This window comes from Lampetra fluviatilis, chromosome 20 (genome assembly GCF_964198595.1).
Source record: "Lampetra fluviatilis chromosome 20, kcLamFluv1.1, whole genome shotgun sequence".
Taxonomy (NCBI): Eukaryota; Metazoa; Chordata; class Hyperoartia; order Petromyzontiformes; family Petromyzontidae; genus Lampetra; species Lampetra fluviatilis.
The window spans coordinates 2,997,499-3,016,441 of record NC_136294.1 but is presented as its reverse complement, the minus strand read 5'-3'; the positions used below and the strand labels follow the sequence as shown (position 1 = coordinate 3,016,441).

General features: G+C 50.0%; 1 long non-coding RNA gene across 2 annotated transcripts in view; it reads right to left on the bottom strand.

Moving 5' to 3' along the window:
- LOC144937739 (uncharacterized) overlaps positions 1–18,943 on the bottom strand; it is a 98,612-nt gene that overhangs the window by 18,122 nt on the left and 61,547 nt on the right. For both annotated transcript variants that reach the window (XR_013637771.1, XR_013637772.1), the window contains exon 2: positions 18,289–18,367. This is a non-coding gene — a long non-coding RNA (uncharacterized LOC144937739). The remainder of the gene's footprint in view (positions 1–18,288; positions 18,368–18,943) is intronic.

Here is an 18,943-nt window from a genome sequence, read left to right as displayed (position 1 = left end):
GATGATGGCGAGATGCTATCTACCTCGCCTGCTATGCACAGGGGGTAATGGGTTTGAACCCGACCCTGACGCCTGTATATTTGTCGTTCGCATGTTCTCTCCGTGGCCGCGTGGATTTTTCTCTGCGTCCTTCGGGTGTTCCCACCACATTTACAATCAACATCCGTTTAGAGTATTTGGCAGCTGTGAGTTTCCACGTGATCAGCCATTCGTTGAGCTTTCATTTGTGGGCCGGTCGCTCCTGAAAAAGAGCTGTATAGCTCAGCAGGCCTTACCTGGCGAAACAAAACATTATGGATGTTGAACTTCTTGCGCACCGTACGTAACCAACCGTGCTAATCGGGGTTGCCCGGAGCGCGCGGCTTGTTTACGCGGGACAGGATGAGCGCATTGTAACCGCGGCGTTGTTGCGAGCGGCGTCAGGAGCGGGCATTGCCAAGCGCGTGGGTCTGCGTGCGTCTGCTTGGAGAGGCAACTCGAGTCTGGAACGCCCTGCGCAGGAGGATCAGACACTGCCCATTGACAGCAGGGAGGTCCGCCAAGATGTTACGGGGATTGGTGGCAGCATAAAGTGACTTACGTAACATCACCGTCGCCCTCCCCCCTCCCCTTGTCACCCCCCCCCCCAACCAGGCCTGCGCAATCTCCATCTGGCACATCTCTCAATCGACTAGGGAGGGAAGAGAGTGCGTATTAGTGTGCATTAGTGCCGAGTCGTGAATTTGGAAAATTGTACCTCCCGTCTTGTCAGTTGTTGTCATTGCAGCGCTTTAGTTTGGCTGCCCGTGCCCGAGGCTTGTGCGTCGAAAAGCTTTTGAATTCCAACAATGTGCCAAGTCGTCTCTCTCGGGTGGCGTGGCACTGCACTGCAGTGGTTGGTGGTGGCGGTGGTAGTGGTGGTTGTGGTGTTGGTGGTGGTGGTGGGGGTGGTGGTGGTGGTGATGACGGTGTCGGTGGTAGTGGCGATGGTGGGCGAGGGTGTGGTGTGGTGCGGGTAGTGGTGGTGGGGGTGGCGATGGTAGTGATGGCGGTGGGGATGGTGGCGTTGGTGGTGGTGGGGATGGTAGTGGTGGTGGTGGGGATAGTGGGGATAGTAGTGGTGGTGGTGGGGATAGTGGGGGTGGTAGTGGGGATGGTAGTGGTGGGGATGGTGGTTGTGGTGTGGGGGTGGTGGTGGTGGTGATAGTGGGGGTGGTAGTGGTGGGAGTGGTGGGAATGGTGGCGTTGGTGGTGGTGGGGATGGTGGGGGTGGTAGTGGCGGGGATAGTGGGGGTGGTAGTGGTGGGAATGGTGGCGTTGCTGGTGGTGGGGATGGTGGGGGTGGTAGTGGTGGGGATAGTGGTGGGGATAGTGGGGGTGGTGTGGGGGTGGCGACGCGTTAAAGCGCAGCGGAGGCTCTCGCATCGCTCCCGAAGTAAACTCATCAGAGAGAGAGGGGGGGGTGGGGAGCGTGACCGCTCGCTTCGCTCCAGCAGAGCCAGGGCCACGGGGTGGACATTCGGTTTTCTGATGGGAGTGAAAACGATTCCGGGAGAAAGACAAATTCAGAAAGATGGGCAAGCGGAGGGGAACACATACGGTGTGTATTTTTACAGTTTATTTAAATACACGGTGTGTGTATATTTACAGTATACATATATATCAATACGGAGATTCATTTCTCACCGAATATGTTCCGGGTCACTCACTGACTGAAAAAAAGACAAAAGAAATCCCGTGTCGCTTCAAAATTGTCTTATGGTTGTTACTGTTTGACTTGCATCCCACTGGGATATTTGCACGCAGCGTTGATATGCGGTGCTTTTTTCTGGAAGATCTTGCTGGTTTTTCCCAGATTTTCTTTTGCGCGTCGTCACTTTAAGATGTTCTTTGTTTACGTTTTTGTTTGTTGCGGTTGCACCCGAGTCAAGAGCCGCATGGCTCACCGGGCTATACCGAATACATGAAACTGAAAATTGAAACTGAAACAGACTGTTGGGGGCAAGTGCTTTTAGCGAGCACCCATGAATGCCGACACTGCACACCAGGGAGTGGGTGGCCAGCACTGTGCCCAGCCGCCTTTGTCTCCCCAGTGGCGATGTTTACACACTACATCAGGTACTCATTTGAGGCTGAATAGACCTAGGGGAACACCCAAATAATCGTCACTGGTGTTGGCCGTGAGCGTCAATCGAACTCGAGTCGCCAGTTTGCAGGGCAGTGCGCGAACCCGAACCACCGCTCTCCGCACGCACTGGTAAATACAAATACACAAGGTACAAGGTTACACATCTGACTCGCTGGGGACTTAGATACAGGCGTAAATGTCAAAAGCTGGGATTTGTGAACAGCTTTAGGACATGGCAGTTGCCCACCGTGCACAGATAGTCTACTGGACAACACAAATAAATCGCAAACGGCTTTAAACACGGGAACACGCTTCACTCTCCTTTACGAGTGAGCGAGTCTCGGCGAGATTAAAAACACACACACACACACTGCACCTCCGGTTAGCATGGTTGGCTACGTACGGTGGGAAAGAAGTCAATAAGTAAATTGTCGCGCGGATTTGCGAACGTCTATAGGAAGTGAGAGTTGTACCCCCCCCACCAAACCCCAATCCCCCCGCCCCCCACCAAATAAAATAAAACACCGTGCACTAGGAGAGAACCTTTCAATGGGAATTGTATTTATACTTACCAAGGAAAATGCATCGACTATTCCGTTGTATTAATACAAGGCCCTATTTGAAAAGCTTGACATTTTAGAGACCTCCACCGCCCCCCCCCACTCCCAAGCCCCCCCCCCCCCCCCCCCCATCAAACCTCGTGGGAAGTCTCTAGAATCAGGAGGTCATCAACCCGGGGCTCCGGATATGCGTGCGACTCTTTAAGGACCGCCGCTTCGTGACGCGCGTTATTTATTCAGCAGCCACCGTCTCGTATTCACCACGTGCGTTGCTGCTCTTCAAATATTGAGGGTGGTGGGTTTTTTTACCGAATTTTTTAAAAAGAAATGGCCCCTCTTGTTATGTTGGTTGCTGACCAGTGTCGGAAAATCCTAGTATCAAAAGTAGCTACAGATGATACGGGACCCGCACTTTCAAGGGCCCCGCGCTAAATGCTTTCAAAGCTATCAATTCTGGTTCAGTGATTCTGCTCTATTACTATAGTACTAGACTGCCTTCAACTTTTATAAACGACCGGGTGATTAAGGTGAGAAATTTGTCGTATTATCTGGCTGTATAGCAAATAAAAAAATAAAATTACTTTACTATGCAAAAAAAAATTGCGTTTTAATATTTACGTGGTTTTTTTTTTTGAGGCCCCTTTATAACATCATGCTACAAGCCCCGCACTAGCTTCATCTGGCACTGTTGCTGACCCCTGCTCTAGATCCACCTCCCGAGTTACACCATACGTAGAGCAACACTCCGTCGGGTGTGGGACACATTAATGGACGAGGTGCGCATACGCGGCAGTCGCTCGTCAACTAATTATCTATTCGACGTTTCGTCGCTGAGCAAGTAAAGGAGAGAAAACCCGTCGCGCATGGTCCCAGCCGCACGTCCGGTCCGCTCTGCCCGCGCCGCGCTACATCCGCAGCCAATCAATCCCGACGCGGCGATCGATAGCCCTTAGGGGAAGTAAAGGAGACGGATGAGAATGGATGGGGCCGCGGTGGCTTCGATTGGCAGGCGCTGATGTCAAGGCCTAGCGACGGTAAAAGCCGGCCGCGCCAACCGTCCACCTGTCCGCCGCGGCCGCATCGCGTGTTTGCAAACCGTACGAGCAGCGCACGGACGTCGGGGACGAACGTTCGATGCGCGCGCGGTTCAGACGCCACGCGGACAGCACGCGGCGGATGCACGAGGGCGGACAAAGACCGTGCGGTCAAAGTTCAAGCGAGGTGCCCACTCCTGATGTTCTCAATGGCGAGACTGAGACGGCACATCGTCGTTATTCGATTAATTTGTTCACCTTTTGGCGTTCTCTCGTCTGACGCTGGCGAGACAAGGCCCTAAAGAAGGCTGTCTCTGGCGCAGGCCCATCGGTTTCAAAAGCAATGCATATATTGTCAGAGCATGTTTGGTGGCATGTTTTGCCATAAGTATGTGTGGTTAATGCAGACTTGATACCTTAAGATAGCTATCTATTTGGTGTATGAACACCTTAACACCTTTTTTACCAGAAATTGTGAAACCTATTTTTATTTTTTCATAATTTTAATGCTGGCAAAAAAGGTCCCATATATCTTAACCAATTCTTCTTCGAGACCCAGAGCCGTCACCTAGAGTAACGGTGAATCGATGCGACCGCCCTGGGCCCCGCGCTTTGGGGGGGGGGGGGTGGGGTGGGTCAGCGCTTCGACACCACGGCCCTGCCTAGACCGCTGGCATTTGGGGCCAAAGGGCCATACCGATATATCCTTGCAGTGCTCTATCTCTCTCTGTCTATCCATCGCTGCATCTATCAACTGAGACCGCCTCCATCCCGTCCTAGAGCCGTGCATATATGTTTTGGTGATTTGTTTACCTTGCCAAAAAGTTGCACTCCCGTCGTGTTTCTATATCATTTGTGGTTGTCACGTTCTGAAATCGCCCTTCTGGGCATCTCTGAAAAAGAGCTTTATAGCCCATCAGATTCCTCCAGTATGAAAAAAAATCTGATAATCCTGGCAGTGGCGAAGTGTAGTTGGTATGAGGCCCTGCTGGCTGCAAACAATATCCACCTCTCACCCTGCCCCCCCCCCCCTTCTCAATAGCCCGGCGTATGGGCCACTTCCAGGCTCTGGAATTCGGTGCAGTAGCCGTGGATGCTGGCAGCACAAGTGGGCACTGCGCGAACTTTAGCGCGCCGGTTCGATTCCATTTCTCGGCGTGACAGTTAAAATAATGCGGACGTCCACGTACCCCCCCCCCCACCCCCCTGCGTCTCTGTCCACACAGCAGGTGAATATGGGGCCTGTTGAGAATTAAATGATGAACAGCTTTTTTTTTTTACCAGGAACATGAATGGTTACGTAATAATGGCTCATCAAGCCACCATGGTGTTAAGTGCAGTCTCCAACCCTGATTAACTCCATTTCTCTGGCCTCTCTGTGCGTGCCCCCCAACGTCATCTATTATATTTGTTTTAATATTTTAAGGCCACAGCATTATTGATGAACGTGCCGAGTTTATTTTATTGACTGCGCGTTGTGCACCCTTGCCAACGCAGCAGCAGCAGCAGCAGCAGCAGCAGCAGCAGCAGCAGCAGCAGCAGCAGCAGCAGCAGCAGCAGCAGCAGCAGCAGCAGCAGCAGCAGCAGCAATCGAGTAATTTCTGGTTGGTTAAAATGTGGGTAACTCTCACCCCTCCTCTCAATTATCCTGGCCAGTGTGAAAGAGTAGGCCAAATTACCCTCTAGTGGAGCCCCGCCACCAGTGGCGTGAACAAGGCAATTGCAGGGCTGCAACTTCAAACTCTGAACAGCTGTTGCATTGTAGCTTCAGCCAGAGCAAGTGCTTGAGTTTGACTTTTATTGCCCTCAGGCTGTGTCGAATCTGTCCCTGGAGGGTAGGGGTAAGGGCTGCTCGACAGAAGCCACTGAGGCACAGCAGGCACCAGGCAATGATGCCTACACTCTGCTGACGAGCCCTAATAAGGACGGTACTGTTATACAGCCGTCGTGTGTGTCCTTCCGGTAGCCAAATTATTAATGCCATATCCTCGGCTCTTTTGAGACGGTGGCCATCACAAGGCTGTGTGCAGAATGCGTTGCAAGAGCGGTGATGTCATCCCGATATACAAAGCATGCTGGGATTCCCGGTCTATATATATTTGTGTTGTTTCTATTGAAGACATGTTTTTTGCAGAAATTATCAGAGCCTATGGCTACTTGGCCACTCGGATACGCATGCTGCACTGCAATGTTATGCCACGTGTCCCTTCAGTCGCGTGACAACCTTAATCAGTCTCACAAAACTGTTGCAGGTCCGAGGAATACGTGGCGGAGTGGTGGCGCATCGGTTAGTTCACCGCAACCCAAGTTCATTTCTCAGCCGCGGCTAACGTCAATGTCGATTATTATTCATAACAAAGTTTTTTGAGTTAGATCGCTTTAAGTATTAAAAAAGCATGCAATCCATCATCGCCATCATCAGCCAGGGTCAATCCACTGCTGGCTGAAGGCCTCCGCCAGCCGTCGCCGATCTACCACCGCAACCCAGCGATTGAAACGCGCCTGCGTGCGCGGTGGATCTGCATGCACGCACACCGAACATCCCCGCGTGGATATTTTAATCTTGCGGATGTTTGCAATTTCTCCCGGAGCAGTGAGCGAAAGATTAAACTCAGATTAGGGGCTGCATCATCAGATAATTTGTAATGGAAAGTTGTTCCATTAAAAAAAAAACATCGCTTATGTAGGGGGATTGAAAGGCCAGGGGGTTAAAATATGGGCTAAATCCAGGGAATGCATCAGTAATATTTAATACACTTACAACCCTAGAAAAACAGTTTCTCAAGCCAGTTCAGACTCTTAAGCGAATTAGTCATGTTATCCGTTCGTCCGAGGATCCCCTATGGAAATGGGCCTCTTGAAAATATATCGGTGTGCATCAGGCATCGGCCAATGAACCATCGAACAAAGACGGTGGCCACCGCATCGCGTGGCGCTTTCAGATGCGCTTCTGCGGCCGTCTGGAACGCTCTTCCTTCCGATATTAGGAAGCCACCGGAGCTATGCACTTTTAAATCATCACCTTGATTAAAAACTAATTTCACCTACGTGACTTTATCGAAAGAACCAAAGAGTATGGATCGCTGCAGTGACGAAAACTTCAAATCTAGATTGAATTTTTGTATTGAATTTGTCGTCCCTCGCCCACACCTCCGATTAGCACGGTTGGATACGTACGGCGTGAAAGAAGTTCAACATGAATACAACGTACATTGGAATCATAATGATGCCTTAGTCTGGCTGTATGAGCTTGCACGCCCCCTCCACGCCCCAGCACTATTCTGTCTTGTGGCGATCACTAAATTCACTGTTTTTGTCTCAACCACACGACGTTCAACCGACCATCCTGCTCGTCACAACACTTCTCACACAATCTTGGTTCTTTCGGTAAAGTCATGTAGAATGGAAATATTAAAATAAAAAAACAATACAATTCTCACGACGTTTCGATTGCAACACAAGCAATCATCATCAGGTGTGAAACCCACAGCAAGAACATTTTATTGTTTTATTTTTATTATTTTATTATTTCTCTTCTACGTGACTTTAAAGAAAGAACCAAGAATATGAATCCCTGCAGTCACGAAAGCTTTAAATCGAAACTCTCACACTGCTTGCCCCTCCGCCCCCCCCCCCCCCCACTTTGCATTTCTCAACTTCAGAATTCCTTCTTATCATCTCCTTTCCCAATGTCTCGTAATCCTGTGCAATAAATAAAAAGTATAAATTCTCATTTACCCGATTACCACTTCGATAGTGATGTTTGCTTCTGGCCACTCAGCTTTTGGGCCAGTGCTCAGCAACTCTGATAACAAAAAATCTACAAACCGAACATCCATCGAGCGGCAAACACTGATGTGTACGAATTGGCGCTAGCGCTGTACGTATGTATATATGTTGAAGATTTTTCTCATCGTACGTAGCCAACCGTGCTGATCGTATGTGTTTCCGGGTCGTACCCGCGTGGTTTTCGGCACGACGTCCGACGCTTCGCTCCACGTGCCGGCAGCTTCTTCAGGAACCCAATTTGAGCGGCTCGTTTTTCTCACTTCTGTCTCAACTCAGTTCTCGAAGAAGCTCCCGGCGGCACGTGGAGCGAAACGTCGGACGCGGTGCCGAACGGCACCTTGGTCTGAACTCTGACACGCACATCGCATAGACGGCGGTAAACACTGCACCTCAAGTAAGTCAAGTTATCCTTGACTCCAACCTCATTATTCCAATTGTACCCGTCCCGTGATAAGTATACTGGTTCTGTTTGCTCTGCTTTTGTTGATGAAAATCTTAAAGTTGTGTTTAAATACAATTAGCGAGTCGTCTGTAGGTGGTCAGGAGCAAGAGAGAACCACTCCACTGAAGCCGATTGCTCCAGAATTCATAGCCCCCTCCAACCGCGCCCTAGCCCCCCACCGCCCCACACCCTCAACCACCCCTACCGATGTACATCATCGGGTAAAGCACTTTACATTCAAATTATATTAATAGCGACGACGATGCCGACGATGAACAGATATCAATCAGAGGCCCGATAAAACGTGTGGCGAGCACCAGCTGGAGCCTGATTGTAATATTGTGTGCCATTCCATTCCGGAATTCCAAAAAAATTAATCAAAAAGTAGAAACCACGTGTCGAACTGTGGGGGGATCGCACGCGCTACATAGCACGGAGATGGTCGCCCGGTGAGATCAGGGCGAAATCATTTGAGAAACCTCGTTTTGCCTCCACGTGACCCTGCGGTGAGAACACATGGTGGAAGCTGATTGTGGTACGGTTCTGGCCTCTCACGGCCTGGAGGCTGAAATGAACTGATGATGCCGATGACACAAATGGTCTGTGTGTGTGTGCGTGCGTGCGTGCGCTTGTGGAGTGTTTGTGTGGACTGGTCCTGTGGTGGTTGGCGCATTGCGCTACGAACTCGGCTCACTGCCAACATCAGTGGCACATACTTTAAAGCGGTCTTCAGCCTTCTCTGGTGTGTTGTATTAATATCAGCTCGGTGGTGACGAAGGCGGCTGTCCGTGGTGCTGACCACAACACCCCTTAGATAAACACGCACAAAGAAAAATATCGCCATGTACAGCCTTTCGAAGCATTTTAGGCTTTTTCGGACAAGTGATGTTAGCGAGCACCTATGAAGGCTGGCAGAGTACACAAGGGGATGGGTGACCAGCACCACACCCGACCGCCTTTGTGTCCCCAGTGGCGATGTTTACACCGCACCAGGTATTCATTAGAAGCTGGTTCGACCTAGGGGAGGCCCAGGACCTGTTCAGATAATCGCACCGGTGTTGGGCCGTGAGCTGGATTTGAGCTCGGGTCGCCGGGTTCGCAGTGTGGGGCACCTAACCGCCACACTTCCGCTCCCCATCACAAAGACACTCACCCACCCAACCATAGCAGCAGCAGCACATTAGGTGAGGGTCCACAGAAACTGCCCAAAGGCACGTGACGTGCAAAAGGCCGCAACTGCAATGATGGTACATCAAATAAGAGCACCTAATTTCACATTAAATGGCTTTTTAACCCCCGCGGGACAGACGCTCCTGAATCGGCACACGGCTCATCAGCGCCGGGGACAGGAGCCGTCAGGGTTGAAGATGGCAGCTACAGAGCCCCTCCGACTAATGCCCCCCTGCCGCCAAACACCCTCCCCCCACCGCCCCTTCCTCTTCGTCGCCCAGACAAACAGTAAATTGCCTGCCCTGCCACTTGTCCCTGTCCTCCCACTACACGCCCCCTTACACGCCCCCTGCACCGTTCTTCACACCGCTGGAATACACGTTTCGCATTGCTATTATCACGGACAAGATTAACGACGGAGTGGCAGAACAACGGTCCCGAGAAGCCGCCGGGCCCAAAGAGATGGAGCGATGAAATCAGCTCGCGTTGCAAGCGGTGGGCGGATTGGCAACATCGCAGCACCGTGAGAGATGGCGGCGACCTTGGAATGGTGGGGACTTCATCCAGCAGTGGATTGATCAAGGCTGCCGCCGATGACGACGACGACTGCTCAGCATCTAGCCTATGGCTCCCAATATCAGTGTACGGCTCACATCAATGGCGAGTGATTTCTGAACGAGCTATGCCCTCACCCACACCCCGCACGCCACCCCCCACCGCTCCTAATCCGCACTGACCAGCGTGGTGAAGTATGGTCAAATAACTGCCACGCAGCGGGGGGGGGGGTTATTTGACCGTGCGGCGTTGGGGAAGGCCTTCATCTGGCACGAGATTGACAAGAGCCGCCGACGATCGATGATGATTGATCGGAGTACTGTTCCGTAATAAACAATTAAGAAACGCGGCCGAGGGTGCCGTCTGCATTGTGACGCGCGTTTGTTAATGAAAAGCACCGCGCGTGCTCTGGTTGACGCTCCTTGATGAAGAGGCGGTGCCGATGCGGCTCCCCTGATTTCGCTAACGAGACGCTGCAAGTTGAGCGGAGGGCCCTCCCGCCCGCCTCAGACCACGTGTCAATTCAAATTCCATCTCCACGCGTCGGCGTCGGCGTTTCACCCGCTCGAGCAAACACCGCCACCGCTCATTTACGACGCACGAGTGGGGGGGGGGGGTTCGGGGGGTGGGGCGATCGCCACGCCACGCGACACGACACGACACTCAGCCCTCGTTGTTGTAGGCGTTAATAAGTTATTTAAATATGAAATTAGCGGCTGTCCTTGTCAGTGGAGGAGTGGGGGGGGGGATGTGGCGTGCGGTCCAACGACGTGCGCTCAACATCATTTCCGTCGCGTTCATCGGCAGCGCCCCCTCCCCGAGTCGCTGAGTTGGAAACCAGCGACGCATTTTATCTGTTCTTGCGCTCCGTGCGCGGTGCACGATTCATCATCGGAAATGAAAGGGCAGACACTTGGCGAATTATTCCGGAGATTGGTTTTCATTGGCTAATCAATCAGAGCATCATCCAGTAAATTCACTTCCTCCTCTCCCGTGGTAGTGTCTCGTTAGCCACCGTTGAAATTAGCGGGGATCGTTAAACATACATTATATATATATATATATCTCTCTGCTGTCGCAAATCATCTATCCCGTTCGTGCGTGTCGCATCATCCACTCTACTCCCGCCCTTCCTCTCTCCCGTCACCTCTCCTGCAAGTGGAATTATACTCTCCTTCGTGTGATCACACGTGCATATCACGATCTGTTGCCTTGAACAGTCACGCACAAGTGCGTATGTTATGATGGAAACGTACCAACGCAGGCCGATATCTGAATGAATCTGCTCATTTCCTTCTGCGCGCAAACAGGCAGGGTCCCTTCGCCCATCCCGAGAGAGCCAGAGCTATAAATTAGCGGCACTACAAACTCCTCCCGTTGCTCGATTTGCAATGCTAATTTCGTGATAAATGGCGCCCTCGATTTGCAAATAATTTCCCCATTCTCTGATCTTAATAGGCGCGTGATTAACCCGCCCTCTACAAAAGGGCTTCACGCCGTAGTGAGGAGTGCGAATGAGCGGCAGGCAACAGATTCCGTCGTCGTCGTCCCAACTCTCCCCCCTCCACCGTGCCCTCAAAAAACGCAGACTCAACAAGCAACACCGATAATGACGTTAATCACGCAACGCACCCGCGGAGAGGTTCTTTCGTGCGCGCCTAATTATTAACATTGCAAGGACAAGCGTAGGCGCAGCCTTGCAATGGCCAGCTCACGACTCTGCTGACGGAACGGTCTGCAGGGAGCTCTACAGGGCCCCCTCCGAGAGGATTATCGCGGCTAATTTTTCCACCGTGGGCCAGTCGCCTTGGAAGATGCGGAAGTGTGTGTCCACGCTTTATCCCACCACTCGCGACGCGCCGTGAGACTCGACTGTTGAGCGCCCTTCGTCGACAGTTACACTGCGGGACGGACAGAGGCGGTGGCGTCTGAGAAACCCGCACCACTGTTTCAACGAACGAATGCAATCCATCGTGTACAGGTTAAGACTTGGTGGTTGTTGTTGTTGTTTTTTTTTACGCAAATTAACTAGGGAACAGATGTGTTTTCAATAATAATAATAATAACATCAGTTATTTACCCGAGAAAGCTTCAGTGGGTCTCAAAGGCCCTCTTGTTCCAGAGCGTCCTGCTGAAACAACTGCCACAGTTGAAACACTGGCACCAAATATGTTTTTTTTATGTTTCCTTAAATCTCTCCGCCTCTGTCTACCCAGCAGTTTTAAGTAAACGGATTCCACCTCAGTCAGTCGATCCACAGGACGGTGTGATGCGGTGGGGTAAAACGTGGGTTATTGCCACCTCTCCCGAGTCGTCTGGGCCAGCGGGCCAAAATAACCCAGCTTCTCGAAGGCTCCCTGTGCCGTAATCTGCAGTGTGAGTGTGCAAGGCATTGCAGGGCTGCCCCTTTATAACGTGTATTTTTTTATTTGTTCCCCCCTCCCACCCACCAACCCCCTTTTTTATAGGGGTACAACACTTTGAGCGTCTGGAACACGGATTTATAGTTTTTTTTTTTGTACATTGTGGTAAGCATGCAACGCTCGCACGGTGCAACGCGCCAGCTGTTTCATGGTGGGGCGGGGGGTAGGGGCACAGAAAACCCGCAGGGGAGAGGGAGGGCTACAGATCATACTCCAAATATGTATTCATACGAGAGGAATCCGATAAGCTAAGAAGCTCTTTACGTAGGCGGCGTGAGGGGTGATAAAAGGGTGGAATGCTCGACGTACCGCCCTGTGGGGATATTCCGTAGTGGGGGGTTGGGGAGGGAGTGGGACAGCGATGGCTAAGACGCAAGCTGGAGGAAACCGTGGCTGGCTCGCACGGGCGATATGCGGGGTCATCAGCGAATGCCGACAAGCCGGGGCAAATCCGGATATTAAACCACGCGTTTAATGGCAGAGTTAATTAAATCATGACACGGCCGTGAAAGATGCAGCAGGATTTTTAATTAAGTGCGCACAACGTACGGACGAAAGGAGCACACTCGTTTGGCTGTGGAGAAGTCCTCTCTTGGGGGAGGGTTGTTTTAGTTTTGTCCACCTCCCAATGCCAAAGAACCGAATTTAAAACTGGCCTCGTCTGGTCGTGTCCGAATATTACAAATGAACCACAGGTGCAGACATTTGCACTGAACTTCAGTCATCTCAGAATGAGCTAATAGGTTTCAAAAGTCTCTCTCGGTTCCAAAAAAAAAGCCACGTTTTCAATGAATTTGTGTTTTATTGAAGTATGAACATCGGCCGTAACGGTTAACAAGATGCAGACGAGATGAGAGGAGCTTTTTGCGAGCTACTAGAATTAACTATCAACGATGCCGTCAATTGTTCAATATCACCGTGCGAATACGTGGCAAGCACGTGGCTTGGCAGAGCCGAAATAATTGAAAAATGTACAGAACTGGATATCCCTGGGGGAGTGATAAATGACACTGTTTAAGATGGCTTTAAAGTGCCAAGGAAAAGCTCTTTCTCAACTATTCCATTATGTACTTACCGTGGATGTTTCAATTGGAAAGAGTGACGAGTAAAATTTTCTCAAAGTCGGCATTTCTATTAATCATCCCCATAATTACCGTAAAATACATTACGCTCAGTTTAACACGAAGGCTTTCGCGACCAACATTATTCATAATAAAGGTTTTTGGGTTTGAGCGCGTAAGTATAAATGTGTCGAAACCCTCCACCACCCGACACGGCCAATCAGTTAGGCATTTGTCACGTAAACAAACCGGCGTGTTGAAGAGTGAATCCACAACATTTACTATTTGAGTACGACGTTTCGCTGTAATGACCAAACAACCTTTATTATGAATACATTACACTGTATAGAGGGAGCGTTTGCGCACTGTTATCGCATGCTGAGCGATTAACCCAACCCACAAATGTTGGATTCCCGATCGCGCCTTCTAAGAGCGGAGAGAGATATCTGAACCAGTCCCACAGCATCACGGGAGGAGGAGGGGGAGGGGGCTGGAGTGGGCTGAACCCACTCCACTCCGTCTAAAATCTTCTGTACCAATGCTGCTGAAGCTGTCTGCGCTAACAGGAGGCTGCGTGGCCAATGGCTGTGTAACACAAATACTGCATATCTAGGTACAGACATAGGAAGGTGGCGAACAGCCTGCTTCATTACTGCTCCTGATATCGCCCACAACGACGCGAATGCTTCATTTGATCGAAGTTCTTAGAGCCAAATAACAAACTAAAAATGTTGCTGCAATATATTTGACGGGCACCGGTGGCAGTTTTACAATCGGCCTTTTCCCTCTCGCGCGCGCACACAGAGATACTGGGGGCGATAGCTCTAGCGGGACGCACGACAGACCGAAGCTGATCTCTCCGTTCCTCATTCCGTTGAGTAACAATTGCCTAAAGTTTGATTAACGTTGACTCTGTATTACCACCGCCCGCCTGCCCTCCTGTGTGTTTGCATGCCCCCCCTCCCGCCCCCCCCCCTTTAAACACGGTCACGCTACAGGTCTGATATACACCGTACCTGGATGCCCTTCCCACCACCTTCACCAACCTCGCAGGGTGGTGAAGTATGGTGAAACAGACCCAGACGAACGACCCGATGTTTCTCGAGGCCGTCATCCACTGACGAAGGGCTGCGGTGATTGTACTCTGTATGGCGGTTGCGCTTGCGACTCGCACCAATGTTGCACCCTGCAGCAAATAACGCGGTGGCTAAAGGTTAGCGCCGTTCTGCCGGGATTAAATCGCAGGCACCGAGACAGAAAAGAAGTACTTTGTACGTGGTGTTCACTTTGTTAGAAGATAGAACGCGGTGTCGGGTTAATTCACTTTTAACAAGAAATCTACTTTGCGAAATCAAACTTTTTTTTTTGCGCCGAAGTCTGGACCGTATCAGCAATGTCAGCATGAGAACCTATAACAATGAATATTTCACTTTTTTGCCAGCTACATCAAGAGATGGGCCAAGGTGAGGGTCGTGGATGAGCGGCATGATTTTCCCTTTGCACGCATTTATCAAGGCTGAATATTCATCGATACTTGTTTTAAATAATAATCGTGCCAAGCATAACTTTATCCAAGATGAAAACTCATGAGACCAGGACAGTCTCATTTGCACGGGTATAAGACGTGTGTCTGTATAAATGTGGAACTTTTTTGCACCGTACGTAGCCAACCGTGCCAATTGAAGGTGCGTGGTGAAGGCCAACAACCAATCACGACAAAACGATTTAAAATAAAGTGTGGGATGGAAGCGCTGGTGCCCTGGTTATCGTGACGCAAGAGACCCGACAAGCGAAGTTCAATTCGCAGCCACAGCGAACAACAGCGACGAGTGTAATCTCAGCCGACTCCTACCCTTCAGCAACCTTCAAACTAAAACTACACTTTTTTTAGTTTTACCAGGTAAGGCTTACTGAGCTATATATATATTTTTTTTTCAGAAGCGACCTGGCCACAAATGCTAGCTCAACGAAGTGGATTATCACGTGGAAATGTACAGCGACCAAATACTCTAAACGCGTGTTTCTAAATGTGGAGGGGGAAATCGGAGGACCCGGAGAAAAATCCACGTAAGCTCCGAATATCCAACAGGCGTCAGGGTCGGGATCGAACGCACGACCTCCTGTATACCAGGCGAGGTAGTTAACATCTCACCACCACGCTGCCCTGCACTGACCAGCGTGGTCAAGTACGGTCACGTGACCCCCCCCCCCACCACATAGTTTGGGAACGCTTTCCTCCATTTATAGATTGAGATTGTCTGGAGTTTTTTTAATGTTTTTTTTTTATGTTACAGCGAGTTATTTAATAATCCACAACAACCACGTGCGGTGCTGCGATACAACGGGCAACATGTTTTGGCTGCGGGCAGCTTGCGCAAAGCTTGTTCATCTGGCAAGACGACACAGGGCCCTCGAATAAGAACAAATGACAAATGACAAGTGACGCGAGGCAGCGCATCGCTTCCGATGCTATCAAACCTACGTATGGACACGAGAGAACATATGTTCCACCGTGCCACGTACCTGCCTGCACATGCTGGTATGCTTTTTTTTGTGTCCTTCCCCAAACCGTTAAATGTATGTCTGTATGTATGCTGAACTTCTTACGCACCGCACGCAGCCAACCGTGCGACTCGTAACCGCAGATATGTCAGAATCAGAATCGTTATTTATGCCGGACGAATCGGATGAGCTATGAAGCTTTCTGTCACAGATGTCCAGTAGTTTCACAGATGTCAATATGTAATGGGTAGAGCGGTGGCGCAGTGGTTAGCACACCGCGCGACCGACCCAGCCACCCGAGTTTGATCCCAGTCCACGGCTCACGTCTAACATCAGTAGGGAATGAAATCTGCACCGTGACTGGCTTGCCTCTCCGACCTCCACACGTAATAAGATGTTTCGTGTAATTGTGTTTTTTTGTTTGTCATGCACAAGGATAAACGCTACTAATAAATTACACATTTGTGTAATTAGAAAGATTTTTTTAAGGGTTCATAAAATACATTACTCAGAACAAACCGCTAACATTGTTCCAATTGTATAATTGTAGGCTTCGTCTTAATTGTTTTAACTAATTATAAACCATGCTCAACAGTCACGGCTACAGTGACCCCCCCCCCCCCCACACACACAACCATTGCAGTGTTACCCGACAACGTTCTTTTTAGAGTCAGCGAAAACGCAAATAACACATTTGTAAATGAATTGCTCATTCCTTAGACCTAACCCTTTAGCCGCTTTCTCACAATATATCGTTCCCAGCCACCAAACAGAATATCTCATCTCTGTCGCCACGGACCGACAACGCAGATCAATAAGAGGCCAGCTTATCCATTAATTTACATTCAACGGTCCCCTGATTGAGATGCATTTTCGCAGGTATTCAATGCACCTGACACTAAAAGCCGATTTAAACTTTTTGTTTAACCAGGTAAGGCCCCACTGAGTCATATATCTCCTTTTCAGAAACAACCTGGCTACAATTGATAGCTCAACAAAGTGGCTTATCATGTGGAAATGTATAGCAGCCAAAAACCCTAAACGCGTGTTTCTAAATGTACAGGGAAAAACCGGAGGACTCGTAGAACAATCCACGGGACCACGTGGAGATAGAGACACACAAACTACAAATAAACAGCAGTTGTCAGGGTCGGGATCGAACCCACGACCTCCTGTAGACCTGGCGAGGTAGTTGACATCTCCGAGCCACCGTGGCGCCCGTGACGTTTCCATCACACGACCCGTGCCGCGCTGGCTGAAGACGATGAGCGGATATAGCTGGGCAAGTCTCTAAAAAACAAAAATACGCACACTCGCAAGAACGTCATCTTACCATTCATTTGTATTAAATTGAAAAATAAAATCGATTTTTCTTTTTTTTGCCACAAGTTAATTTAAAATGATATAAACGCAATAGTGAATTCGGTCGTTTGGTGGAGTTCGCCTTGCTTTGCTTTTCTGTTCGTGTACATTTTGAGCAAATTAAGTAAGATCTCCAACCCAGCAAAGCGCCATTATTAATACCCTCTGAAATTCGGCAACGCGGCATCTGACAGTTTGTCAATTATGAACACACCGCCTTTACGCGCGCGCACACACTCACCGTTATTTATATCCACCACGATGCGTTACGCAATCGTGTTATGAAGACCGAGACCACAAACATCGCTCCATTCTCCCCCCCCGCACCCCCGCCCGCACCCCCCCCCCCCCCACGTCCCCCCACCACTCTCCTAATGAAACTCGACGTTGCGTGCATCGCGAGTGCAGAATGCGGTCTTCCCCGTGCAACTGCCTCCTTCTCGGCGGCTCCCATCAACGGCGACACTTTACTGACGAATACAAATGAGGATGAAACAGGGAACGCAGTTGTCCCCGACGGGACTGCTGCTGCTGCTGCTGCTCGAAGCCCACACTTACAGCTCTCGTGAGCTCCGTGGTCTTTACAGGGTTGTATGTATGTACTCTATGCGTGGTGAACTTCTTTCGCACCGTACGTAGGTAACCGTGATAATCGGAAGTGCGGGGGAAAGGACAACAAACTAAAACACAAACATCGGTTCGAAAGAAGTCAGTTTTCAATCTGGATGACTTAAAAGTGGACAACTCCCTGTGGTTTCCTAACATCGGACGGACGAGCGTTCTAGACGGCTGCAGAAGCGCATCTGAGAGTGCACGATGTAGTGACTGTCTTTGTTCGATGGGCAGCCAAACGTTTTGTGTAGAACACGCACGGATTTGGTGCCATTGAGGTGGCCGGGTGGTTCAATCGGGGGGCCGGACAACACAGAGCTCACACCGCTGAGATCTTGATGTTGGAATCCAGGTACCCACCCGTAATTAAACTGCATTCGCAAGTGTGGCGAATTGACGATTTTAATCCCATGCAAACTATTTTTGCCGCTTAATGTGGCTCGAAATGTAATTTGATCAATTATCTCAGAGTGCGTGTGTAGGGGGACGATGGGATGCAACCCACACTGTGTTTGTGCGAACACCCAAAAAAGGCCACTTTGAAGATGTTTTTGTTTGAGACAAATCCCGTGATAGATCTAATCTGCACCCACCCTCGAACACAAGGGTAGCGCACTGCTCCGTGACATCTCTCAGTGGCTTCGTAGTCACCACAATCATCATCAACTCACGATCATCGTCATCGCCGTCCTCTTTCCAGAGCGTTGGCGGCCTGTCGCTCCCCGTCTCCACTTCTCTCCGCCTGTCTCGCTGCATTGATGACAAGAACACAATGGGGGTACAATTTGACTTGAAAAATAAAAAGAATGGCGCTGTCAAAATTGACATGCAAAGTATGGAAAGACGTTGTGTGCCTCTCTTATGGTTTCACCATCATCATCATCATGACTACAAACGCCACTTTTGGATACAGAAGTGTTTCGTTTCCTGCTGGTGCACATATTTCCTGACAGGATCTCAGGACCGTCTCTTATTGGCAGCAACAAAAAAGAGCTCGATTCCGTGTTTGATTTTTGGGTCAGGCCGCATAATGGCCTGGGCCAGGTTTCTGTCGTAAGACCTCTCCATCACGCAACATAGCCAAACAAATTCAATAATCAAACCAATTAATCGAAACACATTTTTTTTAGGCAAATTGCATTCGTATCTGATTGCTCCATATGGTCGCCAGAATTGATCTTCCGCTCAGAGGCGAACGTTTTCAAGATTAAACTTCGCCGGAGCTTTTCCAACAAAAGCAACGCCTTTGAAAGCAACGCCAGCGGGCACTAGAACTCGTTCTGGATAGGTGCCGTTCACACAAAAAGTTGCGATGTAACATCAGTG